The sequence below is a fragment of the Aquila chrysaetos genome, chromosome 22 (genome assembly GCF_900496995.4).
Source record: "Aquila chrysaetos chrysaetos chromosome 22, bAquChr1.4, whole genome shotgun sequence".
NCBI lineage: Eukaryota > Metazoa > Chordata > Aves > Accipitriformes > Accipitridae > Aquila > Aquila chrysaetos.
The window spans coordinates 9,722,784-9,747,735 of NC_044025.1; the positions used below are offsets into that span (position 1 = coordinate 9,722,784).

General features: G+C 62.1%; 1 protein-coding gene across 1 annotated transcript in view; it reads right to left on the reverse strand.

Moving 5' to 3' along the window:
* The window catches only part of PPARGC1B (PPARG coactivator 1 beta), a 54,580-nt gene that overhangs the window by 18,341 nt on the left and 11,287 nt on the right, over positions 1–24,952 (reverse strand).

Sequence of the window (24,952 nt, forward strand, 5' to 3'; positions counted from 1 at the left end):
GGCCGCTCTCCCGGCGTGCTGTCGCCTCCACTCGAGCCCATTACTCAGACCCTCTTTCGAATAAGCTTTGGCAAGTGGCTCCAGGAGCAATTACACAGCAGTGCAGAGCGCAGAGAGCACCTCTTTACTGCAAATCGGTTTGCACAGCCTGGCACTGGCACTGCTGGTTACTGAAAGCTGCCCCGCAACTGGCACAACCCCCCCTCCTTGCGTCCCGCGCCATGGCAGGTGTCGAAACAGCAGCATCTGCATTGGAAGAGCTTCATCTCCTCTGGCGAGCAGAAGCTCCGGGCACAGCACAGCCACCCGGACTGTAGCAAAGCCGCTGCTGGTGCTCTTAGGGGGAACTGAAGCCATTCCTGCCTTTGGTGCCCTAAGGGTGACATCCAGGGTTATCCAGCTGCCCTCGGGATCAGCGATAACAGAGCGAGGCAAGAGACTTGGGCGCACGTGAGAGGAAACCACGGGGCCAGGCTCCGGTGGGCAGCCTCACGCCCGGTCAGCCTGGCTGCTCCACACCCCGTCCCCGTCCCCGTCCCCCCCCGCACGGCACTGAACCGCTCGGGGCCAGTCCCTCTGGGGAAGCTGCGCGTCCTGCATGTCCCAAGGCACCGCCAAGGCAATACAGACCCTGGTCCCCGCATCGCACACGCGGGATGAGAAAAACAGCACGGAAACGAATCAATGTCCCGGTGCACGTGGGGCGATGCGAGCTCTAGGAACCGAGCTTAAAAATCTCCATTTAACCACAGAAAGGAGCTGGGACCTGCCCCGCTTCTGCCTGGCTCCCAGCCGCTGCCCAGCCACAAAGCCCTGCGGCTGCATCCAGCACCCATGGGAGCGAGGGCTGGCACCCGCGTGGCCCTGCCTGCACCGCCGCTCGCTGCCTGCACCGCCGCTCGCTGCCTGCACCGAGCCCTCGGGTCCTGCTTGGTTTTGCCGCTGGTGTCCAGGTTCAAACGCAGAGGGGAAAGGTCTGGTGCGACTCCTCCCGGTATTGGCTGCCCGGGGGGAGTTTTCTGGCGATGAGGGAAGCAAGTTTATTTACAGAGCAAATGGATTTTGGAGCAGGCAAACATCTGAGCACGTGAGAGAGGCTGCAGGGGCAGGAGAACGTGGGGGCCTCCCCTCCTGAAGTGCCCTGGAAGGGTGTCCTCCGACACTGAACCGGAAGGAAAAGGGATTTCAAACCGAGCTGCAGGAATGGAAAACACAGCATTTCTCTCTTTCTCTTCTCCTTTGTTTTTAATTGGGATAATCTGGGATTATTGATTGTGTTCCCGTAGGCTGAGACGCCTGTGTACCATGCTCCCCACCCGGTTTAGAACACCCTGTGCCACACCAAAGGACACTCCTGTGCACACACCCACTCCCATTTTGCATTTCTCGCCTGCTTTCTGCTCTGTCCCGTCCCAGGGGCACTGGAAGAAAGGGCGAGCGGTTTGGAAGATGCAGCAAGGGTAGGGGAGAGCAGCTTCACGGCCCAGTAACGAGCCAGTGCCATGTCCCAGCAACGGGCTGCCAGCCCGGCCGTGCCCATGGCCGCAGCGGGGCTGGGGACGGTGGGGAGCTGCTGACGCTGCCCCAGCCTCACCGGCGCAGGCAAAGCACTGCGAGGGGCTGGGGAGCTGCCCCTGCGCTGGAGGGATGCTGTCCTCGGCGTCCTCCCTCCACCCTGCTGCGGGAGGGAGGTGTATCAGGTTGACGTCCACCAGCGTGGTGCCACCAAGCATATCGGGCACAAAAAAAGTCTATGCAAACCCCTGAACGGCTCCGGGATACCGATACCCCTCGTGGGCCCCCCAAGGCTGGGGCTCTTCAAACCTGCTCTGCAAAAACCTTTGCTCCCCAAGTGGTCAGAGCGCATGTAGCAGGTCAAGGGTCCCCATCCTCATCACTGCCAGCTCTGGGGGACACAGATATTACCTTTCCCGTAGCTCTCCTGTCCCCTCTGCTCAGGGGCATCCTGGGCTGCTCTGCGATCAGACAGCCTCTGGCCTTTCAGATGTGTCCCTTACCTGCTCTGGCTTGTCCCTGCTTTCCTGCCACTGCTCTTGCGCCTGCTCCAGAAAAAGTCTTGCAACAACTCCGGCTCCCCCTTCTCCCCAAATCTTCCCATGGGAACACAGGCAAAGACTTTTATTTTTAGAAAAGCCATACATATATATATATGTGTGTGTGTGAGTGCGCGCGTTCAATTAAAAATAGCAAAGCAGTCAAATTGTCCTGCTCCTTTTGATATGCCACAAGGGAAAAGATCCTGGTGCTGAGATCACAAGGAGCAGCTGACACCAGTGCTCGGGATGTCTTTTGATCAACTCCACAGATGTGACATGTCCCCATTGGCAACAGGGCTGGGTAAAAATAAACTCCTGCGATCCAATGCTGCTGAGCTGCCCTCTTTGGGCACCCCAGCGGCAGGAGTGCCCCGGCACTGCCACGCTGCGTGCAGCCATCCCGAGGCAGCGGTTGGCAGCGGATGCTCCCAGGTTCCCAGCTAGCACAGGTCAGGAGTGCCTGAAAACTCAGCTCTGCCTGCATCTGTCCCCCTCCTCCTCGGAAAAAAGCAGGGAGAGCCTTTGCTCAGCACGGTCGCCCGCACAGGCACCCGGCAGGGCATCCCAGCGTGAAGCCGCAGCTCCAGCCAGCCCCCTCTGCATTTAACCGGCCTAGCCACCGAGGACTTGAGTCTCTGGAGGGAATCCGTCCCTCTGAGCACCACTAGCCCAGCACTGAGAGCAGAGCCCCTCTGGGCTGGCCGCAGGGGTGGGGGAGGACGCAGCCCCCTGCCCAGGTAGGGGGTGGCGATGGGGAGGCTGCCTGCGGGCACTGGACCTCATCTGCTCTGACTTTCCCTTTTCCCACCCTTTGCATTTCCTGCTGCCTTGGGAGAGGAGTGAACTTTTGTTCTAATTTTACTCGGGAGTTTGTAGGAAGATCAGCCATGGGTTCTTGGTGTGCAGCCAGCAAACACCCATGGAGACATGCTCAAAAATTCAGAGGCATCCTCCAGCCCAGACACCTGGCCCGTGCACGCTGCAGCATGGCTGCGACCAGAAAGCTGCCGGCGGCTCATTGCGACTTGTCTGATGAATCCCTGCTCCGGGGAAGACGGATGCCCAGGCAGCTACGTGCGTGCCCCTGTGCCACACACCTACATCCCAGCCTGGGCATCCCCTCCAGCAGCAGCAGGAGCACCCCGCAGCAGCACCGCGCGGGCAGCTGCAACAGAAAGCCAAAGCTAAAAGGTGGAGGGCATTTGGGGGAACGGCTTCTATTCAGAGACATCCTCCTCGGCTTTCTTTAAAGCATGAACCAGCTCTGACCTCAGCCCTAGCAGAAACGCAACTGCAATTGCAGGACAAAGAGGCAGCTGATACTGGCTTGCGTGTTGCAAGGCGCTTCGCCTCTGCAGAGGCTTTGCTTGCTGGGAGGACAGAGCATTAACGTTTTTATTAATTTACTGCTGAGCTCGGCAGCCCTTCCCCGCTGCGGGGGGGTTCTAACTTCAACCGTGGGAGCAGGGGTTGCCCCGGGAGGCCGGCAGGGTCCCTCATGCCACGGGTTTGTGCTCGTTTCGTGTCCCTGCCGAGGCTGGCCGGATCCTGTGCCTGCCTGGGGACAGCCTGGAGAGCAGGAGGGCTCTGTGCCCGCCGTGGCCACACCGCCCCGCTGCCAGCCCCACCGTCCATGTCCACCACGGCAGAGGTGGCAATAGCGAGAAAGCGCAAGGGACAGTCTCCCAGCTGGCAGTCAAGGACGTCCAGAGGTCACCTCGCCAACTCTCCTGTCCCGGGGAGCCTCGGCTGCACCCAGCGTTTCCAGACAAGTACCAGCAGGGCCTCTCCCTAACCACCGCGGGTGAGGAGGGGCCAGCTCCAACCCCAGCCTGCGCTATGCCTTCTCCTGGAAACCCCATGGGAGCAAATCAGTCTAAGAGCTTCTGGTGGCTCCTTGGTCAGCATCCCTTTGTCTCCCAGGGCTGCGAATGGACGAGCTCCCGGGTGCTCCGGGGACTGCACCCACCAGGGCACCTGCTGCTCTAACTCCCCATCCCTTTGCAAAGCCCCCCTATCTTTGCCCTTCCCGGGGCAGCGGCAAGGCGGACTGGGACGAGGACCTGGCATGGGGGTTAGCTCCATCTCCCTGCCCGATCGTGAGGGTGGCCGTCGCGGGCAACCGTCTCTAGTGTCCCCAGCAGCTCCGGCACGTGTCCTGGGCTGGACCTGCAGCAGAATGAGGGCAGCCACTGGCTGCAGCCCCATCCCAGGATGCCCCGTTGAGCACAGCTCAGTGCTGGTTCCCGACATCGTGGGGACGGCAGGTGGGACATTTCCCCTTTCAGGTCTTTCTCCTGCTTTGGGGCAGTGTTAACGCAGGTGCAGGAGTATGTGAGGTCTCACCTCTGCAGAGACACGAGGTTCCTATCCAAGCCCAACTCTAATTCAAATATTGGATTAAGGAGACAGGAAATGTTTTCCTCTTCTCCAGTGTCATCTTGGGTTCCGCAGACTAAACCCCGCAGTCAGCAGGACTGGAGAGCCCGGCTGGGGCCAGGCTGCTGGCTCCCAGGGGCAGCCGTACCCAGTAAGCCCACCAAGAGCAGACCTTGGCTCCACATGTGTGCGGCCAGCTTGCCCGGGGAGCAGGCAGCGCACAGCCCTCCTGCCTGCCAGCCTGAAAACAGGCACCTACCACCCAGAGCTCAGCAGCCTTCAGGCAAGTGCTGATGCTCTGGGGTTTTGCCTTCCCTGCAGCAAGCCTGGGAAAGAAGCAAAGGGGTGATGCCACCTCTGGACACCATCTTGGAGGAACTACAGCTCTGCTGCCAGGCAATCGCAACCTAAACCAGGGCAAGTAAGAGAGCTCAGCTGGCCATTGCCTGCAGCGCTTAGCTGGCTCAGAGGGGCTGGGGACAGGGCAGTGACCATGAGAAAGAAACCTCCAGGTCCTCTCCTCTGTCATACCCCCGACAACAGCACTGGTAGAAATCTCCCTTATCTGCAAAACCCCTGGGTCCAGCCCCTTGAAGTTGTGGCCAAGTATTTTGCAGCGAGGCTCTGAGCACACCGGGCCATGGCACACGCATTGTGCTCATGCTTAGTGAGGCTGCAAAAGTTTCGGCTTCTGAAGTCTGCCGGTGCGAAAGCGCTGCTGGACGGGCGCAGCGCCTTCGCAGGAACTTAATCCTGTTTAAGCCTGGGAGGCCAGATTTGCATTGCCACCTGCATACACGGCCCCAGGATGCTTTGCAATTGCCTTGTCACTCACATGCCACTTTGCTGTACGGAAAAAAGGAAGGAAAGCAAGCGGCAGCACCTCAGAGGGGCCAAAGGAACCGGCCAGAAACAGGCAGCCCATGTCCTCGCTGAGGAGCCGAAGCGGTGACTCAGCCCCGCACGGAGCCTCCTCCCTCCCCACAGCCAAGTGCCTACCCAAAGCATTAAGGGATAAATATACATCCGCACACGCTGGAGACAGAGCCCCAAATTAGCCAGTAGCATTTAGGCTGGGACCCAAATCAGCAGAAGGTGAGAAATGCCGAGAACATCAAGTGCCGGCTCCCGCCAGCCCCCCCCCGCGGCAGCACGGGCAGCGCTGGCTCCCGGTGCCCGCATTTGTGGCTGGCCGGGGAGTTTCCCCCTCCTCACCCTCACGCCAGGCTTGTCTCTAAAAAGGAAAGAAAATCCTTGGGCAGGGGTTTTGGAGAGAGCCGTCCGGGCTTATCAGGGAAATCCGTAATCACAGACTGCTTGCAACGGGGATTACAGCCATGCAGGCAGGCGGGCACCGGGCGGCTGCTTCACCGGGATGAACTCTTCCCCGGGCAGGCGGCAGCGGGCTGGCTGGTGCGGCAGCTGGCGTGGCTACCCCAGCCCCGCTAGCGGCTTCGGGCAGGTGGGAGCCCCACTCGGGCAGGCAGGGACGGGCGCCTGCAGATCCCCAGCACCCTCCCGGGTTGCCCCAGCACCCGAGCGGGGAGGCAACGGGGGCACGCGGCCACCGCGACCCACGCCGGGGCCAAACCCAGCCCCGTCCGCTCCCGGGGTGCACCCTGCTGTCCCCACGGCTCCCACCCAGGGGACGCGGTCCCCACGCGGTCAGGCCACCAGCAACCTGGGATGGCAAAGCCGGGTGCTGCCAGCCCCGTAGCATCCCCAAGGACACATCAGCTCCCTCCCAGCCCTCCCAGCCCAGAGGAACCCATGTGGGGCGGGCATACCCCCTCCAGTAGCGGGGAGGAGGGCAGAGGTGAGGATGGAGGAGAGAGCTATAAATAAGTGTAAATACAGCAAGAAGGCACCTGGCCAGAGCTGTGAAGGTCACCGGAGTGTATGCCAGCAGATAAGCAACCCCCCTCCCCGCTGGCATTTGACAAAATGTCACTGTGAATGAGGGAGAGGTGGTGTCGGGTTATGCCTTGGCCCGGCCGCCCCTCGCCACCCCCCCGATATTTATAGCCTGAGAGCCCCAAAGCGGAGGGTGAGCGGTCCCTCCTCGTGGGGCAGCGAAGGCGGAGGGGACCCTGCCTGCAAACACACCGATGTGACATGGTGGTGGGAGGCACGAGGAGCGCCGAAGCAGGGCTGTGCAGCAGCAGGCTGCCGCTCCCTCATCCAGCTCCCCGGTTTTGGGGCAAAAGGAGCACAGGAATCTCCCAGGCTCCCAGGGTCTGCACAGAGGCGTGCAACACCTCGCCGTCCTGCTAGGAGCCGGGCATTTCGCCCTCTGCACTCTGTTGATTTTTGATTTTTTTTAATTCCTACTAATCTGTTTTAACGATTCAGCCCAGCCAGCGGGAGGAAAAACCAGCACTAGCATTTAAAGCCTGGACAAAATAAATAGCAGGTTGATCCTTTCTTCCACTCGAGCTGCTCAGAAACAACTGCTGCTTGTCCGCGTCGCCGTGGCACGTGGGAGCCGCCGCGGCGGTGCCAGGCCCCACGCCAGACGCCCCGCACCGACACGCGTGGAGCAGCCGCCCTCCGGACGCAGCCCGTGAAGTGCAGAGCGGGCAAGGGGAGGGGGTGCAGGCGGCACCAGGTACCCGGCCCAGCGGCACCAGCAGCCCAAGGGGTGCTCGGTGCCAGGCTCTGAGCCACGGCCCGAGTGTGAACACAGTCTCGCTCGCTGACTTTTGTCTTACATTAGAAAGGTGTAATTAAGATCAACCATGAGATGCCAGTAATAGGAAATATTAAACATTAACTGCAAACAATAAACATGAACTTGCCAGGATATCTTTGATACGGAGGAAAGATGGAAGAAATTGCACTAAGCTATCCTTGAGTCACAGGATAGAAAAAAGGAGCCTGAGATACTGGTAATAATGCCCTGAATAAACAACGCTCTGCTGGAACACTTTAAACAAAGGTGTGCCAGGTTTAGGAAGAAGGGCAGCAGCAAAGTATATCACAGGTTAGAGAGCTGCATGTTCATACTATACTCGGCAGCTGTTTATTTGGGCTCCAAATAGAGTCCAGTTTATTTTTGCCTGAGCTCCGGGATGGGCCAGCCCAGGGCTGCAGGACCCGCTGGTGCCGCAGCAGAGCTGGGGAGACCCCGCAGCCCCAGCCGCCCCGCACAGAGCCCAAAGCACCTCTCCGCTGCTGTCGCCCTCCAGCACCGCTGCCGCCAGGGCAGCACCGCCAAGCACGAGGCAAGGGCAGAAAAGGAGAACCGACGGTTGTTTCGCCCCGCGCAAGGAGAGGGGGCAGCAGGTAGATGCAGCTCCTCTCAACACCAGCTAATGGAAACAGCACCCGCTGACTGTGGCGGCAGCCAAGCACCATGCCGTGCCGGCTGCTGCTGCTGCCGTGTCCCCGGGATACGGTCTGCCAGGCAGAGGGCTGTCTGGGCAGTGCCAGCATGCTCGGGCACACACAGCGTGCTGATAACGCTGTCTCCCATTGCAAGAGAAGTGACAGCTTTATCCTGCACCCCTCGAGCCAAACAGCGGCACCCATGCCAATCCTGCCAGGAGCTAGCCCAGCAACCACCGCCCGTCACCGGCTGATCCTGGCACAGCAGAGAGCAGCACCCCCAAATATGCATGTGCCAGCGGCTGCTGCCAGCCTTGCTCCCATCACCGACAGGTGCTGCTGCAGGCAGCGGGGCTGGCACCGCTCGATGGCATCAGCCGGGCAGGGCACGGGCCTGGTCCTGAACCCTGGTGGTGTTTTCTAAGAAATTCCTTGTTATCTGCCCCAAAACCAAAGGCAAGGCCAACAGACAGCAACCGGCACGTGCCGAGCCAGGTACAAAAGCACAGTGGGAATTGAGATGTCCCATCAGCTCGGGAGGTCTCCAGCCCTGCCATGCGATCCCCTGGCCGTGGGGAGAGAGGCACAGGCAGGAGCAGGCAGGTTTTGCGCTCCAGCACGACGCTCACCTCCTCGCTGCAGCATTTCTCCAGCGAGGCAGCACAGCCTGCACGGGGCAAGGACGGAGCAAGAGTTGGCACAAGCCCTGCAACCTCGAGAGGCTCCACGCAGAGGATGATGCCCAGCGGGACAGGGAGCAGCGGGGGCCATGGCCGAGGCCAGCGGGGGCATCAAGACCCCACAACTCTCGGGACTGCTTCCACTCGCAGACCTATAGCTGGAGGTGGCAGAAAACGCTGTGGCCCCGCAAGACAGGCTGGGGAGCCCCGGGAGCGGAGGTGACCCCGAGCTCCAGCCAGGCTGGCGGCACAGGGGGGTCAGGCTGTGCTGTGGGAGGGGGCAAGCACCTGACTCACCGAGGAGCTGACTATTAGCCAGCTTCTGCTGGTCACAAAAATCCCCCGCGATGGCAACTCCCTCCTTTTGAAAGGAAAACATGAGGGGGCGACTATTTTCAGACCTTCCTCTTCTGATGCCCTGGCAGCCAGCAGCCACATGATGGCTGTGGGCAGAGGGACGCCAGCGAGGAGGCTCCCCCGGGGTCAGGGGGGCTGCAGGGGCCAGAGGAGGAGCAGTCCTGCCCCTGCCCTGCTCTGGCCACCGGCCCCTTCGGAGGTTTGGTCACCAGCTTGCGGGCTGATGGGCTCCACGAGGCCCCTTCTGTCTGGAGGATATGGCAAAAGTCTTCCCATGGCATAGCCCTTCCCAGTTAACACCAGTTCAGGTCCGTGGGCACTGTTCGCCCTGGCACCGGCAGCCCTTCACCCCTCTCAGGTGACTGCAAGAGCAAATCCCTGCCAAGAGGCAGCGAGCAACTGTCCCTCCAGCTCCCCACACTCCAAGTGAGGTTGAACCCGCAGTAGCACGAGGAAAGCAGAGCCGCTGCCCGCAGGGAGCATGGTAGACATCACTGTGTCATGCCATGTCGGGTTCCCGCTCCAGCTCCAGAGCTGCCCCGGTGAGCCCAGCCTCAGCCGTGCTCCCTACCCGCAGCCACAGCCTTGGGATCTTCTGCGGTGTTGTACTTGGAAAGCTCCCCTTGGCTTTGCCAGGAGCCACAGCTGCAGCCTGTGGTCCTGGGAATCCCTGAACTACTTCTGGGGGCTGGCACAGGCAACGTGGGGTAGCCAGGAGGCTTTCGGGGTCCACGGGCAAGCGGCAGGGAGCGAGCGTGCCAGCAGGGCAGACTCTCAATTGCATCAGAGCCACTCGCCCCGCGGTGCCGCCAGCTCTGGGGTTGTTGCCTTGAGGCTGTGAAATGGCACCGGAGGGAAGACCAGCTCCGGGTGAACTATGGCTACTGAAATATTCTCCTCCCCTGGCTCGGGACACCAAACACAGGGCTTTCTGGGTGGCAGCTAGCAGGAGGCAGCGGCTCGGCAGGCAGCCTGGCTTTGCCACACTCGGCAGGGGGGCTGTAATTCCCAGCGCGTTCTGGCGCGCCGTGTCAGCGGATCCACAGCCGTGAAACGGGAGCTGAGGTTAAAGCCGGCCTGAATCCTGCCCCTTTACATACACATCTGATGAGCGGGTGGAGAAAACCTGCTGACTGCTGGACACCACAGCCCGGTGTTATCCCTCTGCCGGGTCTGTGATCCAGCATCATCTGCAGGATGCTCTTCACCTCCCCGAGCCATAGGCACCTTTTCGGACCTCGCCAATGCTCCCGTACAGAGCAGGGACTGTCCGGGCAGCCTCTTCCCTTCTGGGAGCACTCCGAGTCCCTTTTGCCAGGGAGGTGGCAGGCAGGGGAGGGAGGAAAGCATGTCTCCTGCCTGCCTGCCTGCCTGCAGGTTTTGTATTGACACTCAGAGAGGTGTTGAGGCTTTCCCCACCATGGAAGACAGTGCAGTGTCCCACACAGTTTGGTGCTGCCCGCGCCGCCGGCAGCAAAGCACCCTCTTAGCACTAATCAGGACGAGGCAGGAGACGGGGAAGGTTCAAGCTGGGGTTAAGAAGGTGCAAGGAGGATCTTCCTGCATTAGCCTGACCTCCCAGAGGGTCCAGCCCTGATGCTCTGCTGCCACAGGCACGCTCCAGGGATGCGCTGTGCCCTGCCAGGGGTTAGGGCACCATCACCAAACCTGACCCACTGTGACCCTCAACAGACCCTTTCTCCTGCCAGACCCTGGCTGCACTGGCTGTCCTGCTGGGGGTCTCTAGGGGATCCCCCGCTGTGCCCAGCTCCCATGTGGAAAATGAAGTTTTCAGCTGGAGGCGCAAGGCCTCGAAGGATGAAAACCGCTGTGGAAAGGGCAAAACTGCTCAGATCTGTCCGTACCCTCCCGCCAGGCCTGTACATGCATGCCCAGGCCCATACCCCGGCAGGGGTGGAAGTGCCAGCCCTGCCCGGCCCTCCCTGCCAGGCGGGCGAGCGCTGCCAGCCACCCCTCGCTGCGTCCCCCTGCTGCAGGGGAACGGGCAGCGCTGCCTGCACCAGCTCCTGCCTGCTGCCCTGCACCCCATGGCATGGCCATGCTGCCTGCATCTCACCGCTCCCCATCACCAGGGTCCCCTGTGAGAGCAAGGAGAGGGCCCCCCCTACCCCTTCTCCTGAACTGGGGGCTCCCTCCTCTCCCCGCTCTGACAGCCCATCAGCTGGGCACTGCAGTCTCCCTGATTAAATTAATGCCCATTTTCTGCACAGTGCCTGGAGGTGTCCTGGCCAGAGGAGATGCGTCACCACCCGGTGTGGTCACCGCTTGGCTCTGCTCTGGCACGACTCTAACTGCGCTCCCCAGGAAAGCCAGCAAGGGGGGAGTGGGGGAGCCTGGGCACTGGTGGGCAGGCACGGCACGGGCACAGGCACCTCCTGGGCTTGCCAGGGGAGGGCTGTGCCAGCCCCAGCACCCCAAAACTGCAGAGAGCTGGCACAGCTGCATCACCCCTTCAGTGACACAAACCACCTAAAAAGGTGGTGGGGAAGGGGGATGCTGAACAGCTGGGTGTTTGCCAGGTGGGCATCGTCAGTGCTAGGAAATCACCGGTATTAACTGATCAAAAGTATTGATACTATTCCAATTATTACAGTGGGGAAACTGAGGCACGGGAAGGTGAAATGAGAGCAGGTTACAGCAGGTCCCGTGACCACGGGCTATGTACACAGCTCTCAGTGTGGATGGTGGAGGCGTGATCCCCGAGCAGCACCTCCGGGGCTGCAGTGCAGGCACTGCCAGCACCCGCTGCACGTTCACTAGCACAACCTGTTTGGCCTGGGGATTTCCCGGTGCTACACCAACCGGCACAAGGCTTTGCCGTGCCTGGGTCCGCACCAGAGCACTGCCAGCGTCCCGGGAAGTGGTGGGTGTCCCAGCCAGGCCACCTGCCCCCGGGGACCCGGGGCTGGGACTCTGTCCCTGCTTTTTGGCTTGGCAGGGAGCATTTCTGGGAGCCGCAGCCTGGAGCTGGCACTGCCAACCTGGCTGCTCCTCCGAGCTTTCCCCAGCATTGGGACCTTTCCCCCCACTGCAAACAACTGACTCACCCCGGAAAGAAACTGCTCGAGATCTCCAGATAGAAAAATCCCTCCGAGGGCAAAACGCTCCTTCAGGAGCACATGCAAACCCGGGCGATCACCCACATACACAAAGCTTCACGCTATTCCAAATTCCCCGCTGCGAGGGACCACGCCTTTCCCCTCCCCAAAACCCCAGCCCGACAGGCTCCAGTGGGGCGCGCAGGAGCTGCACGCCCAGGTGGGGTCCGGCCGCTCCCTGCTGCGGCGGCTGGGGGCTGGCACTTCTCCCCCCCCCAAACCAGTGGGGGTGAAGCCCGCGAACATGACTTCCTACGCTTAAATCAGACCCTTTTACCTGCTCCGTGTCCTGTGCCAGCTCCCTCACGACCCTACCCTGAGCTTGCCTGCTCCCAAGCCTTGTTCCCCGCTGGTTTTGACCCTAGCTGATCCTGGGATCAACATAAAGCTAGAGACCCCGGGGCAGGCTGGCCTGAAATCCAGACCCGAAATCTGGATCTGACAGCCTGGTGCCCAGGAACCGGTCTGACCCAGCATTCGCCTCCAGGTCAGGAGCACCAGAGCCGAGGGTCCCCTCCGGCATGGGGGCGGCCGCCTCTGCCCTGGCAGTGCCATGTCCCAGACGGCCCGAATCCCCACGGAGGGCTCGCAGGGATTAAGGCGCCTGCTTGGTGTGCCACCTTCACGCGCTTTGAATGGTCCCAGCGCCTGGCAGCAGCTCCCCAGCCTTTTGAACAGCTCCAGTCACCGGCCCCTCTGCGCCTCGCTTTTATCCAGTCCACCTCCCTGCGCCACAGAGGCCATCCATCTCCCTCGGCCGCCTCCGCTCCCCGTGCCGGGGGCTGCCGTGCGGGAGCGCGGCCAGGCGTCCTTGGGCAGAGCCTCCAACGTCACCTCGCAGGGCAGCGCAACGGGTCCGCCAAGGAGGCGGGCGGCAAGGCCCGCGGCCGCGCTCGGCACGGCACCGGCAGAGGAACCTCGCGGGGACCCTGCCCGGGCCACGCAGGCAGAGCCCGCGGGTGAAGCTGACTTCACGCCCTCCCGCCGCTGCCGCAGGCGAACGAGCCACCCCTGTGCCTCCGAGCCCCTGGCAGCGCGGGCACGGCACCGCAGCAAGCAAACTCCCGGGTCTCTCCATCCAGCGCTCCTCTGCGAGCGCGGCTTCCAACCGTGGGCGACCGGGTGGAGCCACGCGTCCCCAGACCCAGCCGAGCTGTGCTTGGTTATGCAAACCACAACGGGAGCTGTTTCAACGAGTTGGACCGCTGCCTGGCAGTCAGGTGCCTTCTCCTCCTCCTCCTCCTCCTCCCGAAACTCTGCCAGTCCCCTGTGGGCAGCTGCCCAGGCTCCTGCGGGTGCCTCCGTCCCCACGCTGAATGCCACGTGCCTGCTCCGAACAAGGGGCTCTCCCTCCCTGGGGTGCCCCGGCAGGTGGGGGCAGGCACGGGGGCTCACTGTCCCTCAGCACGATGCGCTGCTATCCCCCAGCGCAGCTGTGAACCAGCCCCGTCAGCGGGTTTCACAGTCCTTGAGGTGTCCTCACGTGCCCTCGTGCTGCCGATGCACAGCGCGCACCACGGGCAATCAGAGGAAAGGTTGTCCATGCGCAGCTCCCATCGTGCTCAGACGGGAGCAGGGAGCCGGGGCCGTGCAAGCCCCAGGGTGCAGCAGAGGCGGGGAAGGGGCCGCTTGCCCCATTGCTGGTGAGTTTTGCCCAGCGCTATGGCTGTGCTGGCTTTTCCCACCCTGTCTGCATCCTTGGTGGGACGCAGGAACCCAAGCAGACCGCTCTCTGGGACCTGCTGCTATCAAAATTTGGAGGGGTGCAGGAAAAAACAGTCAAGGTGCTGTGAGCCACAAAGGAGGCCTCTGGCACAGCCGGTCACCATGTCTGTCACCAGCTGGCTCAGCCACACTCACGTCTCATGGCAATGGCTCAGTGTTTGGCTTTGCCTGAAGAAACTTTCCCCAGGCTAAGAGGGGAGAGGAGCCAGCACGTGGAAAGCATCTGCTCCAAACAGCCTCCGATATGTTGCAAAACAGGGGAAAAAAAACCCAGATCCGAGCACCAGGCATCTTCATGCAAATCTCATCCTTCCCAAGCTGGTACTAACCTCACGCTCTGGGATAGCAGGAAACCTGCAGCTTGGCTCTGCACAGGGCTCTTTGTCCTTTGCACAACACTTCGGCCTCTCCTTAAATTTCAACACGGATTGCACGGAACTTCTTATGCCGACGATTGAGTCAGCGGAGGCTGGGCAGCCCTGGCTCCAGCAGGGAAATGTTCCCTAACCACCACCAGCTGCTCCCAGCAGCTCCAGCGGCACAGCCAGGCCAGCCGGGCTGCTGCCGGAGGTTTAGGCACCGTATGGATTAGCAGCTCCGTGGGGCGATAGCTGATGCTGTGCTGAAACAGAGGATGAAGCGGGATGAAGCCAGACTGCCTGCACCAGGACTGTGGGGTCTTGCCACGGACGGTGTCTGACCCAGGTGGGAATATGGAGAGGGAGAAGCGCTGCAGAGCCAGCCTTTGTACCGCTTGTTGGAAAAGGGAATCAGCCAGCCCAGTGCACGGAGAAAAGAGACGCCGGCCGGGCTGCACCCAGCAGCAGCGCTGGGAGAGGGAGCTGACACTGGGCTGGGGTGGCACAAGAGATGGCTCCATCCCTGCAACATGTTTCTTTACTACAAACTTCTGTGCAACAAAATAAGGCCTTTGCCAAACTAAACGGGCCCGGAGCCAGCTCCTGCCAAGGCTCCCTGGGATGCTCCGCTCTACCCATCCCTCAGCGGGTGCCAAGATCTTGTCGCAGGTGTCAGTTTTTCTGTTTGGGGTGTTTTTCCAGCTGGTGCTGGATGTCCTTGATGAGCTTTTCCGCAAAGGTGGCATCAAGCTGGAGGAACAGGGAAACCTGCCTGTGCTGAATAGTAAAAGCCGCTGGCAACGCCGTGACGCTTCTCCAGACGCTGCATCTAAATATAGACTCCTCATTTATTATCCTGCCGGCTGCTGGATTTGGTGTGAGAGGAGCCAGGGGGCTGCACTGATGCTCCCCCTTGCCTGGGGACTGCCTGTACACATCCAGTGCAGAAGCTCTCATTGGCTGAAACAGGGTGCAAAGCATAAAATAAACATGAGCCTTCCCTCCAGGTGTCTCCCGAGGCATGGGGCCGGTTTGCTCGTGAAATGCTGTGGGTCCAAACCCCCACTCTGCATCCCAGAGGGGTTTAGAGATGCGCTGGCATGAGCAGGTCCTGCCTGGGTGGGAAGGGATTCCCCCTGCTCCTGGCGAGAGCAGCGGCAGTACCCAGGCCTTCCAGCAAAGGCTGCGCAGCTTCCCTGTGGCTTCCCTGCTGATGAAACACAGGCATGCTTCCTCACCCAAACCGGCCACGGATGCCAGCGCTCGACCCGGCTGTCTCCCTGGGACCACGGGTGAGGGATCGTTTCTGCCAAACACTCATACGTCACACCAGGATTTGTCCCTCTGTTGCGCATCCTGGAGGGAAGGAGACGTGCCCCAAAATTTGCTGGGGAACTGCAGCCTCTGTGATGCCTTGCCAAGGTTTTCCTGAGAGACCCTGTTCACCAATGGGAAACGTGGTGCTGGCGGGGGAAGGAGGCGATGCTCAGGGCAGGGCAGGCAGGGGAGGATGGAGATCGCATCCTGCATATCCAGGAGAGCACAAAATCCTGCCAGGCTCAGCTCTGGGACATGGTGTGAAGGCAGCTGCCATGGGGCTGAGGCACGGGCAGGAGCAAGAGGGGTGAAGCCCGGGATGCTGTAAAACGCTGCTGGCTGCCGCCCACACTCACAGGCGGCTGCGAGCTGCCGTGCCGCGGCACCGTTCCCCTGGCAGCCGACCCCGCGCTGCCTCCCCACCCGGGGCCGAGCTGCGCGGCCTCTTCGCCAGAGCTCCCGCGGGGGAGCGTTCGAGGGGGTGGGACTCAGTGGGACCCCAAAGGTGCTCCCGCTAAAACCCCAGCACGGACCCCAGCCCACGGCCCCATCAGAGCCGTCCCGGGAGGCTGGTTTGAGCTGCCCGCAAGCCTCCCGCCTGGACAGAGCAAGCTCCCCGGACCTTTCCTGCTGCTCTCTGGTGGGGACATCAGAGCAGGGACCCTGCGCAAGAGGCAGGAGGGGCAGGGAGCCACGCTCCCGTGGGTGCCATCAAGCCCCAGGCTGTGCGCTTGCTGCCTCCATCACCACATCTGGGAAAAATGGGTAAAAAAAGGGGACGCGCTGCAAGCCAGCCTCTACCCCGACGCGGCCAGGAGGCCAGGCTGGGCCGAGGCGCTGCTGGCTGCTCGCAGCAGCCATCCACCCCGCTCTTGGCGCCGAGTCCCATTGAGACGGGGCCAAGCAGGACGGGAACTCCAGGCATCCTGCCTCCTGCCGCCGGCGCTCCCGGCCGGCCGGTTCACGCTAGGACACCTGCTCCCCGGGTGGCCGGGGCGCCCTGCTGCCAGCACTGCCGGCCTCGGCCACGGTTCCTGCCCCGTGACCGCAGCACCGGCCAGAGGAAACAGCCCTCCGGCTCCCCAGCCCACCCGGCCTTTCCCCCACAGCCACCCCGCTGGCCAAATGGGAGGCTGGGAAGTGGCGGGAGGGAAGGGGTTAAGCCATTAACCATCCCTGCTGGAGAGCGGCTGAACCCAGGGCCCCTGGCACCCACAGAAGCACCAGACCTGCACTCCCATGCACCCTGATATTGAGACCACCCATGGGTCTCGCAGAGTGGTGGGGGTCTGCTGGGGGCTGCCAGGCCGGCAGCGTACGCTCCTATGGGTGAATCGGATCACGCGGTGGTAGCAGCAAAGGCAGCCATGGCACCCACTGCGCCTGTGCCACCGCTCACATGGGGACCGGGAAGCCGCTGGGCTTGCACGGCACTCCTGCTGCACACCCCGCATCGCACACCCCACCATCACGCACCCTCCCGCCGTACGCTCACCCAGCACACACCCCACCATCACGCACCCTCCCGCCGTACGCTCACCCAGCACACACCCCACCATCACGCACCCTCCCGCCGTACGCTCACCCAGCACACACCCCACCATCACGCACCCTCCCACCGTACGCTCACCCAGCACACACCCCACCATCACGCACCCTCCCGCCGTACGCTCACCCGGCACACACCCCACCATCACACACCCTCCCGCCGTACGCTCACCCGGCACACCCCACCATCACGCACCCTCCCGCCGTACGCTCACCCAGCACACCCCACCATCACGCACCCTCCCGCCGCACACCCACCCATTGCACACTCTGCTGCCGCACTCCCGCCCATCGCCGGCACACGGAGGGTGCGATGCAGGCACCCAGAGCATCCCCTGGGCAGGGGCAGAGGTGACTTCCCCTGCTCCTGAGCGTCTCAGCCGCTGGCTGGAAGCTGAGCTGGGTGGCTGCAGAAAGAGCCCGAGGTCCCCGGACATAAGGGATGCTCACACCCCAGGCTGCCGTCCCCACGCAGGAACAGGCAGGACAAGGCGAGGGGCTCACGCAGGGCAACTGAAAAAGCCATTCTCCGACTGACGGGTCCTCGGCCCCCATGGAGTGTCCCTGCTGCCACGGGGGCTGCAGTGAGGCTGCTGCTGCCAGTGGCCCGTGGGGACCCACAGCAGCACAGCAGGGAGGGAGCTGGGGCTCTGCAAGCCCGTGGGAGCCCCGTGCCCACAAACATCCCTCAGCCCAACCCTGGATACAATGGGATGCTCCCAGTCTTGAAATTCCCATTCAGTCCCCACTTGGGGACCAGAGATGGGGAATATGTTTGACCCCTTCCCCCCAGATCTCACCATCTTCTAACCAATCTTCATGTTTTCAGAGCAGGAGAAACCTGAAGCAGTTCGACCGTCACCGCATCCCCACACTCGGGGTGAGCTGGCCAGTCCATGCTACATTCCTCAGCCAGACCTTACAGATGGCAACAGCCCTGCTTTTGGGGGAATGTCCGGGCTCACGCGGCAGGAGCACGTCAGAGACTTCCCCATGCCTTTGGGGGCTGCTCCCCCTTCTCCCCTTGTTCCCTGCTCAGGGACCATCCTATGCACAAAGACTTACAGCAACCCAAAAAAACCCCAAACGTGATCTCTGGATGACCTCCTCCTCCCTGTGCTGCCATCTGCTGAAGCAGCAGAGAGGGGACGCACGGATGCCCTGCTTCTGCCTCCCCCCTCAGCCCCAGAAGCCTTTCCCCTGCTTTCCCCAGGCTCACAGGGGGCATAGACCCTTGGGCAGTAGCTGGTATTTGGGTAACAGGCCACAGAGCACTGGGGACGCAGAGCCAGGAGCACGCGCTGCTGCTGTCCTGACGGACGGCAGCCGCGCATGCTCCAGCAACTCTCCCACAGCCACCAGCAAACACCCCCCGGGACCCCCGAGTCCAGATGTGAGGGGTGGCAGATGGGGGAATAGCTCAGAGGGGAGCAGAGCCTGCCTGCCCGCAGCTCTGCCCTCCCTGCCTGCAGCTCTCTGGGCTGGGGGACCCTCCCGTGGCATCCCTGCTTTTGCCCCCGCCAGGACTGCAGCTTATTTTGGATGGTGACATGTGCCAGGTGAGGCTTTGCTGCCGTCCTGCTGGAAGCAGCCCTGCCTCCATCCCTGGTGGGAAGCTCTGCAACAGGCTCCTTCACCCCGAACAGCTCACGTCCCCTGGCTGTGCCACCCTCCTCGCTGCTAACGACAGTGACCCTCTCCCACCTTTCCCCGCAGGAGGATTTTGCTAACGCCTGCCAAGGGATTTGCAGGTATAAAGGGCTCGCTAAGTGCTAACCGTGCCCGGGAGCCGGCTGGCATCCGTCTTGGCAGGCACCCAGCGCCGTCCTGGAGAAACCTCTGCAAAAATCACACCCCGTGCCTGCTGCCCCAGGGCCCCGGGCAGCCCCTTGTCCCAGCCATAGCCCCTCGCCAGGGGCACGGGTCCCATGGGAGGGAGGCAGCGCCCGGGCGGCGAGCGCAGGGGACATCCAAAGAAGGAAAGGAGTCGGACGGATGGAGGAGCCGGCTGGGCTCCCTGGCTGGCCGGCCCATACTGTAAAAGGAGTGGGAACAGGGACTGCACAGCTCCAGCTCCAGCGGTTTTAAGATGGCTGTGAAGCCAAGAGGAGGAGGAGGAGGAGAAGGACATTAACCCTCCCGGCACTGCGCTGCAGCCAGGAGCACCTCGGTGAGGATGAATGACAGATTTTCCGAGGCTCCGCTTAACAGCATATGGACCGGGGTCCTCCTGACTCCCACCCAATAAAATGCAGCTGGTGATGCTTTCAGGCCTGGCAGTGCTGAGTTGGGAGACGCTGCCCTCAGACAGGCTGTGGGAAGGGGGAGGAGGAGGAGGAGGAGGAAGAGGCACGCGGCCGATGCCTGCGGGAGGCGGGTGACCCTCCACGGGTGCAGGATGTTCAGCAATGCCTCGAAGACCCCTCGGACACGGACTCCCTGGGAAAAGTGCCCTCCCGCTCATGCTGCCCCCAGGAAAGCACCCCACCGGGTGCTCAGCAGCACCAGAGGGGCAGGAAAGGGGCACCCATGGGTGCCACCCCTCTGGGCGCCTGCCTGACAGCATTGCCATCCCTTGCTAGCTGCTCAGCGGGGAGCAGCAGGGCTGAGCAGCAGGGCTGAGCGGTTGCTCAGCTTCCCTCCTCTTTTCCCTGTGGACATGCACGTGAATAATCACTTTTTTCCTGCTTAATGTTTTCCTTTAAAAACATCGGGCTTGGCCTTCCCTGTGCTTTTCTGTGGGATTCATCAGAGCTGCAGGAACCCAGGCACAGCAACTGGAGGAGCAAAGGTATTGGGCACTTAACAGCAACTTCCCTTCTCCGAAATGTTTATTGGTCATTGACGTCAAGTAATTATTGAAAATTATTAATTAAGAAAGCATTTAAGAGCGTTGCTTTTGTTGAGGTTTTGTCATTACAATTAGTTTATCAGCCAACAGGAGAAACATCAGCCTTTGCAGTTGCTTGGAGTGCAGCAAAGCGCCTATAATTAATTTCCCTTTCCGCAGCAAGTGTTTTGCTTTGACCTACCTTGGGGACTTGTGTTTCTCCAGGTGTGCCAACCACAACAGCTCTGCAAACACCCAGCCAAAGGGACTTCAAGAGGCCATCAGATGGGAACACCATGTCCCCTCTAGCCTGTCAGAGGCAACTACATGTGGATAACAGCTCTTTTCAGGAAAGCATCCTGGCCAGACACCTCGATTCTGGGGAAGAAGCTGCAGCGTTAACAGGGTTGAGTCCCGCAGTCTCTCCAGGTCCATTCTGCCGTGCTCCCATGCTGCCCGCTGCCACGTCTGCCTCTTATGGCACCCACCTCCCCGTGCCAGTGCCAGCGTCCTGCCAAGGAGCAGCTCACTGCGGGCGAGAGCTCAGACATGCTGTCATCTGCAGCTTCATGTGACGGGTGATTCGGCACCAGACAATGTCCCTACACCTGCCGGCACCCCTGCGATGCTCTGCCCCGAGGGCTGGGCTCAGGGCGGGCAGAAAACTGACGGGGCGGCATGGGAGATGGCTCCTTGCAGCCACCTGGGGCAGCTGAGACAACTGCTGCCTCTGGGAGCTCCCAGCTCCTCTCCTACCAAACCGCAGTCCACTTGGCTGACCCCCTTTCCACAGGGGCAGCAGTACAAGCCCACTCAGAAGGGGTTGACCCTTCCCAGTTCACCCCATGCCTGACCAGGGGTGGCATGGGGTGGCCATGCACCCCGTCTCCTCCCTGAGAAACCGGCTGAAGCCCGCACGGGTGCAGACATTGGAGCACCGCTGCCTTCTCCTTCCCTCGCCCAGGTGACCTGCGCACTGCGGCTATCACATGGCGGGGTGTCCCACCCGCTGCACTTCGAAAGAGGTTTTCTTTTTACCTCCTTCCCGTCCTGGGGAAGTGGCTGGCTCCCAGGTGCTTGGCACCAAGACGCACTGCTTTGGCAGCCCAGTGCTTTCCAAGAGTTCCCCCAAGCCCCTCGTACACCAGCAGCACCCACTACAAGCAGCAGCAGGCAGCTGGAGGGGTGAGCTGGGGCTGAGGGGTGCCTGCAGATCAGCACAGCCCCACCGGTACCAAGCAGGAGAGGGGATGCAAGATTTGTGCTTGGAGTGGTCCAGGGCATGAATTTTGGTGGGTTATTGCTCCCTTATTTCCTGGGTCCTCCGGCCCAAGGGAACGTGACCCCACAGCGGGGCTGCGTCCTTGCCTCTTACAGCCCGCTCTCCTCTCGCCACCTGCTCTGCTCGGCACGGTCCTTGCACCCTGTCCCCCCGCGGGAACTCGAGCCTGGGAGACCACCACGCTGCACCAGACCGTGCCTTTGCGATGAGCGCAGCACCCCAGTGACCAGGGCACGGGGACGAGGTACCTGCGCCTCTGCCACCCTATCCCACCCACCCCGGCGCTCCTGCCTGCCCGCTGGCTTGCAGCCCCGCTCCCGGGGCGGGCAGGGCAGGATGGGCAGCGGGACGCGGCACGCGCCGGCAGCACCGGCGGCTTAGGGCACGCCGGGGCTCCGCACGCACCCAGCGCGTGTGGCGGGAGCTGGCCCCGGCAGGCGTGCCGCGGGTCCCGCCTCACCCCTGCGTGCACCCGCACGCCCCGTGCACGCTTGCTCACGCAGACCCGACGCTAGCAGCGAGGCGGCTGCTCCGGCACCCAAACCCCTCAGCCTGTTGAGCGCCCAACACTCGGGCCCGGCTGGAGGGGAGGGGGTGGCCGGGAGGGCAGGCTAAGCCCACGGGACGTGGGGCTGCCTCTCGGGAGGGGGGCTCGAGCACTGCCCTGGGCTGGGATCCTGCCTCAGCCCAGGCACAGCCGGGCGAGCTTCGGGTCGGTCCCTCCACCAGCAATCCCTGCCCGGTCCTGTCCCTGCTGGGGCACCGGCGGCTCTTCCTTCCCCGGGAGAGCCGGGGTGCCGGTGCGTGGGGGAGGCCGGGAGGTGTGCCGAGGGAGCAGGCAGGCTACAGAGCCCGCACCCCCTGAATGGCGGGCAGCGCAGTCGAAGCCTGCGAGCGGAGAGCTCCCGCAGCCCTTCCACAGAGCAGGCTGCAAGGGACTGCAGGGCAGTCACCCGCAGCCCTGCGCCCCCAGGCTGATGCTGGTGCAGCCCCGGTGCGTGCAGGCACCCCCGAGTGCGGCACCAGGAGGGGCTGGCAGCCCCCGCTCAGCAAGTGGGTCAGCTATATATAAACGGAGCAGCCCCAGCAGCACCAGTACCAGGCACCTTCCTGCCTTGCATCATTGCCACCCTAAAAACCATGGCCTGGAGACAGGGGCTGGCTCAGCCCAGGCTGTGGCAGCCGTGAAATGCTGCCACGTCGCCAGAGGCACTGCTGAATCTGCTCCTTCGCAGTCATCGCCCCGAGGGCTCCCAACCCTGCGCCCCGCTTGGCCAGGGCAGCCACCCCAGAGGCGGGGGGACCCGGTGGGACCGACGTCCGCCGGACAGACGCTCCCAGGAGGCCACGGCTGCAAGCGGCGTGCGTACTCCGCCACACAGAGCTGGCCCCCAGGAGGGAGGTTTCCGCTTCCATTCATCGAAACCAGCCGCCCCAGCTCCCAAGCACCAAGGCAACAAGCTCAAACCCCCTCATTAAGGCTGGGCAGACACCTCCTGGGCCCGAGGCGCAGAGGCATGCCCGCTCGGCAGCGTGCACGCGCGGGTTTGGCTCGTAGGGTGATGTTGAGCAGCCCCAGCACACATCACCGGGTAAGGACGTTGTGCAGGAAGGCTGTGCAGCAGGGCACTTTAGTCCCAGTATCCCCAGTTTGCTGCACCCCAAGGGCAGATGCCTTTCTCAGTGCAACCTGCCCCCCTCAGCTGCACCGCTGCGGTTTTTGGGTCCGGTAAACCTGGAGCTGGAGCCCAGGAGAGGCATGGTTTGGGGTGCTTTGGGCTGCTGCCACTTTCACAGCCTTGCCAGCGCTGCACAGGAGGAGAGGGCTGGTGTTAATCCTGCATCCCTGCAAGCAGCTGGAAAAGCCCTTTGCAGCCTGCAGGTCTCCAGTTTTCTATAGTTGAACATCACCAGCCTCTCACCCAGCCCAGAGGGTTGGTTATTAGGGAAAAACACTTTAATGAGGCAGCTCGTTAAAGGCAGGAACAGATTAGCCCAGGAACCTGAGGAACTCTGTGACTGCTGAGTTCAAGAATAGGAGAAATAGGCCTTTCCCTGGCAGTGGCAGGAGATGCTGCCTCAAAGCAGTGGGCTGAACCCATGAATCCTCAAAGCCCTTTCAAAGCCCTGCACCCTCCCAGGAGTCTGCATGAGCTCTGAAGATGGAAGATGCCGGGAAGGGAGGACCATAGCTTGAAATCGATGAAAACACCCACTAAAATACAAGTGGAAAATACTCCATCCCTGACAGTCAAGTTCAGGCACTGCCTCCTCCGCTGATCAAGCAAAATGCCAGCACCAGCACCGACTTCCAGCAGGGATGCTCCAGGGAGAAAGCCTTTGGCACAACACAGCCCCGCTGGACCAGAGTGACGTGGGAGGAGAGGCAAAGGCAAGCAGAGTTCAGAGTTACAGAGAGTCACCAGAGAAAAATTAACCCTGGAAAAAAAATCCTGCTCCATTTCCCACTACAGGGAAAGGTTTGCAGACCATCTCTTTCCACAGGCAAATGAAACGGTGGTGAGCAGTGGAAGCGCGGGGTGAGTGGGGCACCCTGGGAGGTCGGGGTTACCTCCAAGCCACTTGGGCAACAGGGAGAAGAATCAGGCCCGTGCGATGGCTGTTATGAATGAAGGTGGGAACAGTGCTGCTGAAGATAACTTTGTGAACAGGTACTATTAATAGCAATACTATAGGGCGCTTTTTTTGTGCTTTCTGCAAGGCGCTCTCTGGGATTGGTGAACGTTAACGGATTGGGCCCTGCTACAAGGCCAGGGAAGCAACCATGCGTGCGCATCGCCGGAGCCCAGCAGCAGACCGATGCCCTCAAGGAATCAGGACCAGCAGCAAGTGGCCGACTGAGCCAGCCACCCGCCGCCACGGCAGACCAGCGCCGGTCGGGCGCTCAGACCGAGGATCCCGCGCGGGAGCTGCTGGCGAGGCTGCCGCCATGCCGGTTTCCATGACGACTTCAGCACTTGGCGCGAGATGGAGATGACGGGGATCAGCCAGGAAAGTAACTGAGCGGACCTGGCGTCCTCCGTCTGCCACGGCCGGAGGCACAGCCCTGCCAGCCCTGCGCGGCCGGCTGGCACGGGGAGAAGCCCTGGGAGCCTCCGGGCATCTGGGTCCCCCTCACCTTACCGGGCGCGTGCTGGCTGCCAGTTGTCCCCGTGAAGCGGAGCCTGCCCATCCCATCGGTCCCTCCCCGACACCTCCGTGAAAGCGCAGTCCGGGTCCCGACTCCCACCACCGGAGCACCCGGCCAGGTTTGTGCCCCTGGCTCTCGCCCCGGCCCTGCATTTTCACTCCTGGTGGGGCTGTCTCCCCGGTGGCACCACCACCGAGCACACACATCCCTTCAAGCCCCAGCTCGCGGTGTCGGGGCCAGCCGGCACAGCGGGCAGCCTGGCAGGGCGGTACCCAGCTCCCCTCTGCAGCTCAAGGAGATGCTGCAGGCTGGGGCTGAGCTGGCACCAGGACCAGCCAAACCCGGCAGTACCAGCCTGCGCCGGGACAGCCCTGATCCTCACCCCCCACGGAGGCTTTCCCTGGCTTCCAGGTAATCTGAGATCAAGCACTCCAGCCAGACGTGCTCGGTCAGATGCCCAGGGACACCACGCAGCAGTGGGGAACCGAACACCTGCAGCATATGACTCCCCAGCTGGCACGGTCCCCCCAGCCCCAAAAGCCACCGGTGCCCAGCTGAGGAGCGCTCCCCAGGTTCCGCATCCCTCGCCAAGCCGCCGCGCGTGGCTGCTGCTTTCCCAGGCTGCTGGCGGGGAGCACGCGGGGCTGGGGCGGTGCGGCGGGTGGCTGGGACCCCCGGCACCCCCTCCCACCCGCGCACAGGATCCTGCCGAGCGCCCTTTTATTCCAGCAGTGCAATTAGCCTTGCTGACCCCTGAAATCCTCAGCCTCTCTAAGCAGCCATGCATTAAATCCCGGATCCAAGAGTGGAAATAGACTTCG